Genomic DNA, 14,806 nt, shown 5'->3' on the forward strand with positions numbered 1-14,806 from the left:
GAAACTCACATTTCTCTGCCACATCAGCCACCCGTCACACAGAAAGGGCCATATGTATGAGCAGGGAGGACCTGAAATCAGTCCCTTGCCATTAACTTGGGGAAATGGGAATTACATGTTTGTCCCTATTGTCTTCTGCAAAAGGTTCCAGGGGAACATAATTCACAACTGCTGTTGTGGATTGTCATGGATGTGTGGGTGGTGGTGGAAAAGACTGAATGAAAGTAATCATAGCTGTGAAGCCTTACACATCGTCCATGGAGTCATACCTTACTGTAAGACAATCTTCTCTCTCTCTCAGCCTAACCTACTGCATAGAGTTGTTGTGAGAATACAAATTAGATATATGTACTATGTATAGGGAATGGTACAAAAATGAATACAGTATTTGAAATAATTGTAGAAATGCTACACTATTTTATTAAAAACTATAAACAAAAACTGAACACATTTATAGTTTGTGCACAGTGCGTTAATGCGAATCAAATGCTGCTGAAAGATCTGGGAGAATCACCAGGGTCATAATCCCCCTATCCATCTCCCAGTGTGGGTTATCTATCAAGGCAGTTTCAGTCCCAAAATTGGTTCAGAAGGAGATTGGTAGAGGTCTAAATAAATAGTGGACGGGTGTCACCACCACATGCTTGAGCCTGCTTGTGGTATTTGTTATGATAAGCAGGCTCAGGTGTTGGTTTCTCACAACAACTTCCTTAAAGGCTGTTGGGACCACACCTTTTCAGAAGCGGGCATTTATTACCTTTGCCACCCAGTCTGCAATTCCTGTTCTGAGTCATAATGGGCAAGGGTCAAGAACATGCAGGGAAGGCTTCACCTCTGTCCACATCCCCAGGTGACACAAACTGAAATGTACTGGCATTAAATTTGTGGTAAAGGATGTGAAATAGTACTGTTTTGAAAATAGTACTGTTGGTGAGTTGAGAGTTATCTGGAGGAGGGGGCCATCTGCCTCTGAAAGCAGGGTAAGAAGAAGAAGCCCCTTGATAAGATAAGTGGATGACTGGTTCTGCGATGGACAGGGGGAATGTGACCCTGTTGATTCTCCCAGACCTCTCAGCAGCATTCAATATCACTGATCCATGTTATCCTTCTGGAATGCCTAGCTGGGATGAGATGAGGAGGCCCTGTTCTAAGATGCACCATTCTGAAGAGGCTTCATTCCTTCTTGGTGGGATGGTTCCAGAAAGTGGTGCTGGGAGACTGCTATTCCACTCTCTGATGTTTGGCCTATGGGTGCCATGAGAATCCATCCTGTCTCCCATATTATTCAACAGCTACATAAATGCAAAGCAGAGGAAGGGGGTGGGGGAGGATATATCTGACCCATCGAACTACACCAGAGAATTCCATTGAACCCACATTTTTGTGCTCCACATGCCACCAACAACTCCCCATTGCACAGAAAGGGCAAAATGAGGCAAGGAATGTGAGGACCACGAGTCCAAAGCAGCCCACCCCGCCCCGCCCCGCCCCGGAAAACCACACGGCAACCGAAGAGCACTCAGTTGAACCCACACTTCTCTGCTCCACTTGCCATTGCACAGAAAGGGAAAACTGAGGCAAGCAAATTAAAGTTAGCATAAGGATAGGAGTATAACTCAGAGATCAGGGCGGAGGGGGGTGGGGGTGGAGCAGCAGAATACCCAGAGCATTGTAATGGGTCTCTGAAGCGAAGTGGCTGCTACTGTAAGCAATCCTGCGCAGTGCCTCCCCCACTGCTGCCCAGCTGGGAGGGTCTGCGTCCCTTTCTCGGCCCCCCACCGCCCCCGGGGGGAAGGCAGGCGCGTGAGTGAGCAGGCCGCCACCAGTGCCGGTGTAAGCGGCAGAAGAGCAGCAACACCTCCCCGTTTGCCCTCAGTCCTGGCAGTGTGCAAGGAGAGAGGAAAGGAGGGTTGCTCAGGGGGAAAGGGCTCAGGTGGGCGCCTTCGCGGGGGGCGAAGATTATTTCACCCAAGGACCCCTCAAAACCTGGTGGAGGCCTTTCTGTGAGCTGTAGCCCAGAGAGAGAGAGAGAGAGAGACGGGGGCTGCCTCCCTCAGCCCCAGGGCAAGGGTCCCTTTGTGCGGGTGGAGTTGAAAGTGCCCCTGGGTGGCTGGAGGAAGGCCCAGTGGAGGCAGGAGCCCCTGGTCTCCCGTACCAGAGACAGCGGGAGAACCCCCGGCACAGCCTGGCCAGCCCTGCTGGGTCTGTGGCCGTGAAAGGAGCGTTTCACAAGGTGCAGCTTTGTGGGCACGTTTGCAGTGTTTCTGCGCCAGGCAGGATTGCCCTGGTGGCTCTTAAGACAGAGGGACCAAGCAGCCCTTCCTGAGCGCTTTCGCTCTGGGACCTCTGGTTTTGTGGCTTCCAAATCTCCCTTACCTGTAGGGCTGTTGTCACCTTTTTTCTGATACTGCTCCTGTGCCTTTGACAGCAGCTGAAGTTAAGAAATTCCAGCACAGAATATTATTTACATACATACATATATACAGAGAGGGAGGGAGGGAGGCAGGGAGGGAGGGAGAGAGAGCGCGCGTGAGCGCAATTTCTGTTGATGGTGTTCTCTATTCAAGAGTCCCAAATCCAGAGAACGGTCCATTCCTCCCTTCTAAAGCTTCTCTTCATGCCCACAGGGTGGGAGGAATCCAAGGCACCTATGTGTCGCAGGGATCCTCAAGTGCTGTGTGGGGGCAGTGGGGGCAAAGAGGCAGGACCTTGCCGGAGTCAAAACACTTCAGGATGCTAGTCCTGAAGCCAAGCCGGGTTTCACAACAAGTGCAAACGAAGCAGACGAGGTCTGGCCACCTCATAAACTACAGATAAAAACACCACAGCTTCTCTGAAACAGGTGTGATCTTCTTCCTTCCCAGCAACACTTTAGTAAACATCCATGGGGTCAGATCAGGGGAAGTCTCACCAGCAAGGGCCCTGGAAAATGACTGGGCTGCATTCTCAGCGTCTGCTGGGTGGCCAGAGCAGGGCAAATGGCTGACCCCGCTTTGGAGGTCCAGAGGTGGCCGCAGAAAGGGGTGCTGTGCTCCTTCCCCCAGCAGTGACCCAGCCCCCCCCCCCCCCCGGTTCAGGCAGCGTTCTGGCAATCCAAGTCCAGGCTGCTCAGGGCTTAGGAATTCTAACCAAGACTGGCCAGCAAGCTCTGTCTTGGCCTTTGACTGATCAAGGACATTTGCATGCTGTTGATGTTCTGAGGAGCTCGGTGCGTTGTATCTGGGAATTATCCCCTTTTGCCCCCGCCAGATTCCTGTCTGGTCAGGCTGGGGAATAGTGACTGGCTCGAGGTCACTCACTGAACTTTGTGGCCAAACACAGATTTGGAACCAGCTCTCCCTGGCCCAGGTCTGAGTTCTGCCATGACAGCACACTTGTCTTCATCACCTCCTCCTATTTTGTGTGTATGTGTTGAGTTGGCCAACAGACTGAAGGCTGTTTCAACTTGAGGAAATTCATCTCCTGCTTTGCTTCTCATTCATACTGGGCCTTCACTGCTCACTGCACACACACAGCCTCCCCATGCCTGCAGGAAGTCAACTAAAGTGTAGTGGGGCATGTTCCTGGACAATTCTCCCTACACATCTCCAAGCTGCCATACAAATTCAGTTAGTGTAATTGAGCCTAACTCTCAATAGACATTCTTGAATGGAAAGAAAATCCTCCTGGTATTTATCTCTGCAGGTTGTCTTCCCTGCCTCGTTTATAATTTTCTGCTGGATCCAGAGAGACTGCTGGCTGCTTTGCCTAGCCAAGTCTCCCCCCCCCCCGCCGCCGCCACCCCCCAGTGCTGCCAGTCTCTTTGTCCCTCCCATGCAAGACACAGTGCCGTCCTTTGTTCTCCTTTTTCTGGGCAGGTCTCAGCACTGATAATAATGATGTTGGGGGGAAAGAACAATGGAAGGCAGAACTGGCAGCAGATACAGGCCCAGACAGAAAATATGAGCACGAAAGATTCCTTGGCCTGGTACAGGCGGGGGATAAAGTGACTGGAGGGTCTATTTCGTTCATAGGTGGGTGCCTCCAGAACACCTTTGGTGCAATGCAGTGTCTGTCCGCAAGACGTGGTTGCCCTAAGAGGAGCTCACAAGAGGTCCCCAAGGTGCTTTCGGGTAAGAAAGCTGCCTGCTGTTAGCAAACAAAGAACACCCCACAGCCAGGGAAGACGTCCCCTTCTGAGGGCCCCGTGAGCACTGTGGGCCTCCTCCATTACCATTGCCACGTCTTATGCCACCAGCTTTCTCCGCACAGCAGTGTGCCTCTAGAAATCCAGCAGCTGGAATCAGGCTGCGGGCAGTCACTCCAAGCAGGAAACGCTTGCAAGAGGAGATGCCCCAGGAGAGGGACGTGAGGAGGATGGCCTGCCCTGCCCTGCCCTGCCCTGCCCTGCCTTGGCCCACCCCACAAGCAGAGCTGGTGGATGCCTGTGTAGTTTAAAAGAAACGCAAGACAGCAGCAAGTCTGTAGGGGGCTCTTAGCACTTCTGGGGCTGCTGGGGCAGATGCAGAGCTCTCCCCACCCTAGGAAGAGGAAGACGGAGCTCATCCTGCAAGCACTCAGAAGGGCACGGCATATGCTCAAAGCAGTCCCAGGTGCTGGAAGGCTGCAGGACAGGGGCAGGCAAGGTGCCCCACCTCTCCCACTTAAAAAAATAACATGTTTTGCTGTGAAATAGGTGTCCATTGGAACAGAAAACGGCAGGTTCAAGGGATTTTCTCAGCCTGTTGGGGCTCAGGCCCCACCTCTGCCTTGTACTCAGTTTCTTGGGCAGGTCTCTTGTCCTTTGCGATGTCACCCATGGCAGCCATTTTGTGGTGGTGCCTGGGAAAGTTTCTCAAATTGCCAAATGTGCCCAAGGCCCCAAAAGTTTGCCTTCCCCTGCTGCAGGTCCTGCAGGGCAACTTGTGGCCCTCCAAACATTTTGGCCTACAACTCCCGTGATTCCTCATTATTGGCTATGCTGACTAGCGCTGATGGGAATTAAGACTGGTGTAGAGGAATTAAACGTGCCTCGCACTTTTGCAGAGGACTTGGCAGTTTGTGCTAATGCCCTAATGCTACTGTTGGAAAAGCTTGTGGGAGGAAGGTTGGGAGGCAATGGCTGAAAGAGCATTTGCTTTCCAAGGCTGCTGGACAGCAGCGGACTTGTCTGTTCAACTGCCCCATCCAGTCAACTTGTCCAGGCAATGTACCAGCAGCAGCAGCAGCATCGCCACTGGGGAGGGTCTCAGGCAGTTTCTCTGATGGTTAGAGAGTGTAGCCAAGGAGACGCTCTCACACTTTGCATGCATCTGATCTCGGGTCCAATTTCCCCACATCTCCAGTGAAAAGGATCCTAGGCAGCAGCAGGGCTGAGAAAGATCTTGGATGGCTGCTGCTGGTTGGAGTGGGGCTTGATGGACCAATGATCTGACCTGAACCTCTTGGCTGCCTTCCCTGGACTCCAGCCCCTAAGAGCTGGACAGATGAGGACACAGCCCGGGGGTCTTGCTTGCACCTCCTGCTGTTAGCAGCCCTTTCAGGGCAGGGTGTGGCTGATGGGAAAAGGTTGTCTCTCTCCCCCTCCTGAGTTCTGGCATATCAGAGTGGCTGCATCTCAGAGGCTTTGCCAGGGTCTCAGCCCCACAGCAAACGATATATGCACTTGAATGTATTATGCATAAAACCAGAGATGCAAAAATCTGGTCCTGCAAGCAAACGTTTATTCTTGGGGACCAGCATTACAGCCATTGTCTAGCTCAACAATGCCAACAGGCGCATAGCGGAGGGTTGCAAAAAGCTGCACCTGCTGAAATTCCTTTTTGGCATAGCTGATGAAGGTCCACGTGCCCTACTGGCCTCCACTGCATCCGCCCTAGCGTGGCCAGGTGCAAGAGAGGACAGGAGGGCTCCTGCACCTTCAGCAGTGGTGCAGAAGAGGGAATTCCAGCACGCAGAGTAGGTGTGACGAGGCAGTCCTGAGGAAATTCCCTCTCCTGCACCACTGCTGAAGGTGCAGGAGCCCTGAGACCTGCTGCCCTCTTTTTCATCTGGCCCCACATTCAGAGAAGCCTCTGTTCCCCAAGGTGAGATGGAATGTCAGGAGATGAAGCTTGCTCTCGCTTCTTGTTCTGGGGTGCACCAGCTGAATGAGGCACAAAGGGAAGGTGCAGGCGACCTGAGTTCAACTGCATCGGAATGTGGGTGGGCATGCAAAGACTTCCTAATTCAGGAAGAGAAAAATTCCAGTTAACAAAACAAAAGCACCGCCTCCCTCCCCACCTTCACAAACACCTCAGGTAACTCAGCCATGCAGGTGAATGTCAGAGGAAGTGCCATAAGCTGCACCATCGTTGGAAGTGTTTGCATCTGCTGAACTCTGCACAGTCCTTATCTGGATGCGAGCCCTCCTGCGCTGAGGCCAACACACTGCTTGCTGGCTCCCCAACCTGTCCTCCTTTTCCCAGGCATGGGATTTCCCTAGCCACTGCCGGCTTTTCGGAGGCAGAGTGCAATTGTCACTGCACGCGATCCGGACATCCCCGTGGGGCTGTCTGTGCATCTTCCGAATCCCCAGCCGAAAAAAGGCGGGATATAAATGTAATAAATAAATGAATAAAGAGCCACTTCAGACAGGGAAACGGGATTCTAGACGAATGCAACGGGAAGCCATCAGTGCACCTCTTGCTCAGCCGGCAGTCGGGCGCCTTGCTGTCTCAGCCGCTTCTCTCCTCCTCTCCTGCCATGCTCGCCAACAGCATCCACTGGCAACGCGTATGGAAAAAAAGGGGCATAGGGTGCCAGTTGCTGACCTGAATTATTCACGTGCTGGCTTCATCAACACCTTCACAACAGTGAGACATTAGCCACAACAGAAGAGGCCACTCAAACGTGTGTTAGGATTGCACATTCCACGCGGTGCATTTCTTCTCTCAGTCTGCAGCCTTCATGGCTACACCGAATCACAGAATAGTGGGGTGTCATAGACATTGGTCCACGAAACATTGGGCAGCGCTGCTCTTTGTTTGTGTCTTCTCTCCTTTTTGTTGCAGTTTGCTGTGGTTTTATTAGTGTTTTATAATTTTTTCATTACATTTTGTAAGCCGCCCTGGTACCATAAGATGAAGCATTTTACATATATATTTTAAATAAATACGTATTTATTTAATACATATTAAATATTATTTCTTATTTCTTATTATTCATTATCATTATTATTTAAATATTATTATATTTAATACATATTAAATATTAAATAAATAAAATGAAATAATAAAATACAGTGTGTTAAAAGAAATGTCCAGAAAAAGAAGCCCTGCGTTGCACATAATGTGTAGTCCACCCTCAGCTAGCAGGGCTCCAGGCAAAGATTTCTGTTTGTTGGAGTGCTGCCACCAGGCAGAGGACATAGTGTGACCCTAAAACTGTGGTTTGGACTCAGTAGCCCTCTTCAGACATTGTGCTGAGCGTGCAGACAGGGAGATGGGTTGCACCCACTCTTCACACTCCAACCTCCTACACAAGTTCTACCCCGGGAACTTGGTGAAGGGCTGGGTATAAATCTCAGAAAGAAAGAATGTGCAGTTTGCAAAAGGCTTTGAAATCGTTATCACATCTGAACTGGAAAGTCACTATTATTCCCATTTCACAGATGAGAAACTGAGGCTGAGTTGGTTTATTTATTTATTAAATGTATTAATCGCCCATCTGGCTGGTCACCCAGACACTCTGGGTGATGTACAACATTAAAAACAGTTCAAAACAATAAAATTCAACATTAAAAACATCACATTTCTAAAATTACCCTAACCCACCACAAATGCCTGCCTGAACAACCACGTTTTTAATGCACGATGGAAGCTCATTAAAGAGGGGGCATGGAGGAATTCCCTAGGGAGGGAGTTCCACAGAGTGGGGCCACCACAGAGAAGGCCCTCTCCCTCGTCCTCACCAGCCTAGCTGTCCTGGCTGATAGGACAGAGAGAAGGCCATCCAAGGCTGATCTTGTTGAGCAGCCTATCTGGTGCTGCTGGAGGCGCTCCTTGAGATAGGCTTGGACGGAATCATATAGGGTTTTAAAGGTCAAAACCAACACCTTGAATTTGGCCCGGAAAACAGCTGGTAACCAGTGCAACTCCTTCAGCACCAGAGTGATGTGATCATGACGGCGGCTGCCTTTAATCAGGCGAGCCGCTGCATTCTGTACCAGCTGCAGCTTCCGAACCGTCTTCAAGGGTAACCCCACGTAGAGCGCATTACAGTAGTCTAAACGAGAGGAGACCAGGGCATGTACTACCGATGGGAGCAGATGGTCAGGAAGGAAGGGGCGCAGCCGCCGTATCAGATGGAGTTGGTACAGCGCTGCCCGGCTCACAGCTGACACCTGAGCCTCCATGGACAGCTGGGAGTCCAAAATGACCCCCAGGCTGCGGACCTGGTCTTTCAAGGATAGCCCTACCCCATTCAACACCAGGTCAACATCCCCCAGCCTCCTCTTGTCTCCCACCAAAAGTACCTCGGTCTTGTCAGGGTTCAGCTTCAGCTTATTCCTCCCCATCCATGTGGGGATGTGACTACAGATATGTGACTACAGATGACTACTTATTACATGGTTATTTACTTCACCATAGTATGCATGCAATGACTTGGCCAGCCAATGGTCTGCAGTGTCCTGTCAGGTTTACCAGGGCCTGCCTACATCAGCTATTTGAGCAGAGGATATTGTTGGCAAATTCTCCTCACCATTTGGCAGGATGAGGCATATACCCAGCTTGCCATATGATTACTCTAGTTTTATTTATTTATTTATTTATTTATTTATTACATTTCTACACCACTCAATAGCCGAAGCTCTCTGAGCAGTTCACAAAAATTAAAATCACAAGTGCAGCATAAAACAATATAAAATATAACAGCTTAAAACTACAGTAGAAAAGTACAACCAGAATAAAACTTAGCAGCAATACAGATTTAAAACAGCAGAGCTAAAAGACTAGAGTGCTAAAACGCCGGGAAAATAAAGAGGTCTTCCCCGGCGCCGAAAGGAGTACAACGTCGTCAGTGACCCGCATACACAAGCACTGACTGACTGACACTGCCACAGCCCGTGCGGTGCGGAGACGGTGCTGCTGCTCCCGGAGGCAGTGCCCGAACGCCCCCCATCCCCTCCATCACGGCCCTGGGCTGGGCTGCTGAGCTGCGGCAGCAGCTGGCTGCGGGCGGAGCGGCTCCGCTGGCTCTGCTCCCCGCTGGACCATGCTAGTCCCAGAGCCAGGTGCACGGCCAGTCAGCGTGTTGCGGCCACCTGCTCTGGCCATGAGCAAAGCATGTGCGAGAGGGGCCGGACCAGCTTCTTCCAGGAAAGGGCCCAGTTGGTGCACCAGCCAAAGCCAGGCAAAAACTTTCCAGGGCAAAAGCGGCGTGGGGGCGGGGGCGGAGAGTCCTTGCTGCTGGTGGCCCCCCACTCTGTAAGGGTTTCCCAGAAAAGAATTACGAAAGCGTTATGATACCAGGTGTCACCTCCTGACACACCCTAGGCCGAGCAGCTGCTAGGGGAGGAAACAGACAGAAAAGGACCCCGGGGCAGTGGGGGGGGGGAATAAAAGAAAGAAACTTTCGTTTTATTTCTCAATACCCAGAGGGTATCAAATCTTACAAAAAGTTTGAACTATCCTTGGAACACTCAAGGCGTAACTTAATAACCATGCACGTGGTGAAGATTTTCACTGAGAAATCCCTGATAAATACCATTTTAAACCAATGAAGCCAAATGTCAAAATATATAAAGAAAGTTTATTTGAGACAGGAGTTGCGGAAGGAAGGAAAAAGGAAAGGAACAAATTACAAAGAGAAACATGCTAATGAAATTAAAAAGTCAGTCTAACTTAGCTAATTACATTCTTCCAGCTTGAGTAGAGTCTTGGGTTTCAGAGCATGTGCAGAGTTCCTTGCAGAAGAACATCTGAGAGAATCTAAGACCTTACAGAGCATCTTTGGTCTCCTGGCTGGATGGTTCCAAGGATATAAAGGGACCGAGGGGGTGCCTCAGATATTTATTGGGATCTGAGATCACTAAAAGCTGGCCCTTTAACAGAGACAGGCTATAGCGTGGGCCAATGGTGAGAGAAGCTCTGCCTCCAATACAAGTGGGGTCGATGGTCACTCAGAAATGTACTGAGAGGTCGGCCTCCTCTTCTTCGTGGTTCTGAATGTCCATTGCAAAGGGCTGGCCACTTCGGACTAGTCCACTTTTTGTAAAAAAAATGGAAATAGAACCCAGGGTATTTGCTTACTCAGGAGATCTCTGCAAGGATTCAGAGTGGCCCATACCAGAATATGAGGGTTTGCCCTGCCCTGCCTGAAGGAAGCCTCCGCCACTTCACTGGTCAGCTTCTACAAACTCAGGCTGACACACGCTTGCTTGCCCGTGTCCCCAGCCACGTGTTGCACTCAACGCGCAAGTGCAGACATGCGAGGGCCGCCGTCGCGCATTAATATGGATCGCCAGCCTGGGGACGAGGTGCGCCACAGGGCAGCGGTGCTCTGCGCTCGGGCCAAGGGGCGGCAGCCGCTGCATGCAGACAACCCAGAGCAGAGGCTTTGTGACCACGTATGTGAGAATGCCGAGGAGAGGGGTCTGATGCAGAAGGGAGACGCTGTGGCGTGTGGTTCTCTGACTTTTGTGCATGAACTGTAGCTCATGCACACACACACTGACCCAGTCCGTCTGATCCCCGCAGCCCTTCTGTGGGCACAAGCAGGGGTGGAGTTCCCTGTCCTTACCCGCTGCCGACCAGTGCGGATGCATTAGCCCTGGGGAGGATGAGGCAGAGGCGCCAGTGCCTGCAGAGGCCTCCTCTGGTGCGCCCCACCGCTCCCACGGTGGTGGCAGAAACCCAGGGCTCAGGCAGTGCTTCCGGGTTGCCTCAGAAGAAGCAGAGCCCGGTATGGGGCGGTGGCTGCAACCCCAGCTGTGCTCCCTGCCTGCACTGCAGGAGGGGTCTGACAGGGGGGAACCAGGCACCGCACCACAAGCCTGCCCCTGTGCTGGAGAAGGCAGCACCGGCTCGTCCCGCAAGAGCAAAGACGTCTGGCAGCAGAGGCAAGGCTGGCGCAGCAGGGCAGCAAAGGGCAGGATCCCTCACCACTGGTGTACAGGCGCAGAGCAGGCCACAGTAGGCCCGAGCGGAGGTGGAGGCTCCTGTCCTTGCCCACTGCTGACAGCTGTGGATGGGTTTCGTGGCCAGGCTTCTTGAAAGGGGCGGTTCTCCTGACAGGGCTCTGGACTGGCAGAGTCAGAACACGCCATGGGACGGGCAGCTCGTTTGGAAGAGCGACTCAGCAGTCAGAACCTCATGTGCCGGGTCCACAGTTCCCCTGCTTTGGATAACGGCACGAGTGGCTCCTCGCGACGCGAGCAGGTCAGAGGTCGGCCAGCGTGCGCGGCAGCTGGGTCGCCCGGGCTGATCATCTGCCCTGGCTTGGCCGGCCTTGGGTGCAACGGAGGCTGGGGAGTCCAAGGCATGTGAGGCATACCTCCGAAGTCCACGCAGCTTCCGCAAAGGAAAGCCCTGCCTGGCTGGCCATTCAGGATTCTTTGGGGGTGCCAACAAGGCTTTGGATGGGGATGACCTTTGCATCCTTGGCTTTTGACAAGGTCCCTCACCAAAGCCTCCTGCGCAAACTTTGCAGGCACGGGGCAAGAGGAGAGGCCCCCTTCTGGATGAGTTACTGGCCAAAGAACAGAAAGCAGAGTCGGAATAAATGGACATGTCTCACAAAGGAGGGATGTAATGAGTGCAATTCCCAAGGGAACTGGTGTTGGAAACAGTACCATTTAACTTCCCCATAAATTACCTGGAAATGGAATTGAGAATGAGCAGTGAGGTGGCCACATTTGCTGACAACACCAAATTATTTAGGATGGTTAAAACAGAAGCCTTGTAAAGAGCTTGAGAAGGATATCTCCAGAATGGGCATTAAAATGGCAATTGCAGTTCAATATAAGGAAGAGTAAAGCAATCCACATTGGGACAAAAAAAGTTAATGTTATGTATATGCTGATAGGAGTTGAGCTGGCAGCAAATGATCACGAAAGAGAACTTCAGGTTGTTGTGGACAGTGCAATGAAAATGTAGAGGTAGGCATAATTTGTGCATTGACAGCTTAGGAAAAGAGGACCAGTTTACCCACATTGCCCTCCATCCTTCCGAGGTCAGTAAAATGAGTACCCAGCTTGCTGGGGGAAAGGTAGTCACGACTGGGGAAGGCAACAGCAAACCACCCCATTATAGTCTGCCATGAAAACGCCAGTGAAAGTGGCGCCCCTCTAGGAGTCAGCAATGACTCGGTGCTTGCACAGGAGGAACCTTTCCTTACCCACTTAGCAACCTGGTCTTCAGTGTCTGAAAACAAAAAAGGACACATATAGGAAGTGGAAAGAAGGCCAAGTAACAAAGGAAGAGTACAGGCAGGTAGCACAGAAATGCAGGGATGGCGTCAGGAAGGCTAAAGCTGAGAATGAGCTGAGGTTAGCAGGGGATGCTAAAAACAACAGAAAGGCTTTCTTCAGCTACGTGCAGAGTAAAAGGCAGAGGAAAGAAATGGTGGTTCAGCTATTAAATCAGGATGGCAAAACGACAACAGATGACAAAGAAAAGGCAGAGGTGCTCAATTCCTACTTTGGTCCAGTCTTCTCCCAAAAAAGGGTCTATGACCCCCCTGGCAAAGGCAAAGTACAGGCTGAAGGGGCAGGATTGCAGCTTGAGATCGACAGGCATATGGTCAAGGAACACCTCATTACTTTGAATGAGTTCAAATCTCCAGGGCCAGATGAACTGCATCCTAGAGTAATAAAGGAACTGGCAGAAGAACTCTCAGAACCGCTGTCTCTTCTCTTTGAGCAATCATGGAGGACGGGGGAAGTGCCAGATGACTGGAGGAGGGCTAACGTTGTCCCTGTCTTCAAAAAGGGCAAAAAGGAGGAACCTGGGAACTGCAGACCAGTCAGTCTGACATCAGTCCCTGGCAAAATTCTGGAGCAGATGATAAAGGAATCCATCTGGAAGCACCTTGACAACAATGCCGTGATTACTCGAAGCCAACATGGATTTGTCAAAAACAAGTCCTGCCAGACAAATCTGATCTCATTTTTTGATCACGTCACCTCCCTTGTAGACCGTGGGAATGCTGTAGACATCATATACCTCGACTTCAGCAAAGCTTTCGACAAAGTGCCCCATGATCTCCTGATGAGCAAACTAGCTCAAAGTGGGCTAGAGGAAACAACGATCCGGTGGATCCACAGTTGGCTACAGAATCGGACTCAAAGAGTGCTTATCAATGGGACCTTCTCAAACTGGGGAGAATTAAGGAGTGGATCCTGGGCCCAGCGCTCTTCAACATTTGTATTAATGACTTGGAGCAGGAGATGCAGGGAATGCTGATCAAATTTGCAGATGACACCAAATTGGGCGGGATAGCTAATACTTTGGGAGACAGAAACAAAATTCAAAGTGATCTGGATAGACTGGAGCGCTGGGCAGAAAACAACAGAATGACATTTAATAGGGATCAATGCCAAGTTCTGCACCTAGGAAAAAGAAACCAAATGCCCAGTTACAAGATGTGGGATACGTGGCTCAAGAACACAACAAGCGAGAAGGATCTTGGAATTGTTGTCAATCACAAGCTGAATATGAGCCAACCATGTGATGTGGCTGCAAAAAAGGCAAATGCTCTTTTGGGCTGCATTCATAAAAGCATAGCTTCCAAATCCAGGGAAGTACTAGCTCCCCTCTACTCAGCACTGGTTAGGTCTCATCTGGAGTACTGTGTCGAGTTCTGGGCACCGCACTTTAAGAAGGATGCAGACAAACTGGAGAGGATTCAGAGGAGGGCAACAAAGATGATCAGGGGACTGGAAACAAAGCCCTGTGAGGAGAGACTGAACGAACTGGGCATGTTTAGCCTTGAGAAGAGAAGACTGAGGGGAGATAGGATAGCGCTCTTCAAGGACTTGAAAGGTTGTCACAGAGAGGAAGGCCAGGATCTCTTCTCGATCATCCCAGAATGCAGGACACGGAATCATGGGCTCAAGTTACAGGAAGCCAGATTCCGACTGAACATCAGGAAAAACCTCCTGACTGTAAGAGCAATACGACAATGGAACCCATTCCATAGGGAGGTGGTGGGCTCTCCCACACTGGAGGCCTTCAAGATGAGGCTGGACAGCCATCTGTCAGGGATGCTCTGACTTGGATTCCTGCACTGAGCAGGGGGTTGGATTTGATGGCCTTGTAGGCACCTTCCAACCCTACTATTCTATGATTCTATGATTCTATGAAGTGTTGTACTGACCCTTGGGGGTACCTCCCTTCCACTGCACACAAGTATCGAGCCAATGCATCCCTCCCTCCCTCCCTCTCTCTCTCTCTCTCTCTCTAGTTACAGCATTTATATACTGCTCTACATCTCAACAGATTCCAGAGCAGTGAACAATGAAAGATAAAATGATAAAAAGATAAAAGAAATAAAACACTGTATTAAAAATTGTGATTACAGAATACTGATAAAAACCATGGCTAGTCAATCAAGGAAGGCTTCCTGGAATAAAGACGTCTCCAGGAGGTGCTGCAAGGAACACAATGTTGGTGCCTGCCTGACCTCCAAAGGCATGGAATTCCACAGGAAGGGGCCACCACACTGAAGGCTCTTTTCCTGGTGGACTCCAACCGGGCCATGGGTCCATGTGGAACCACCAGGAGCATGCCCCGTGATGACCTCAGTGACCAGGCAGGTCAGTGAGGGAGAAGGCGCTCTCTCAGGT

This window comes from Heloderma suspectum, chromosome 9, assembly GCF_057233095.1.
Source record: "Heloderma suspectum isolate Gila_16-S chromosome 9, 16-S_ref, whole genome shotgun sequence".
NCBI classification, from domain to species: Eukaryota; Metazoa; Chordata; class Lepidosauria; order Squamata; family Helodermatidae; genus Heloderma; species Heloderma suspectum.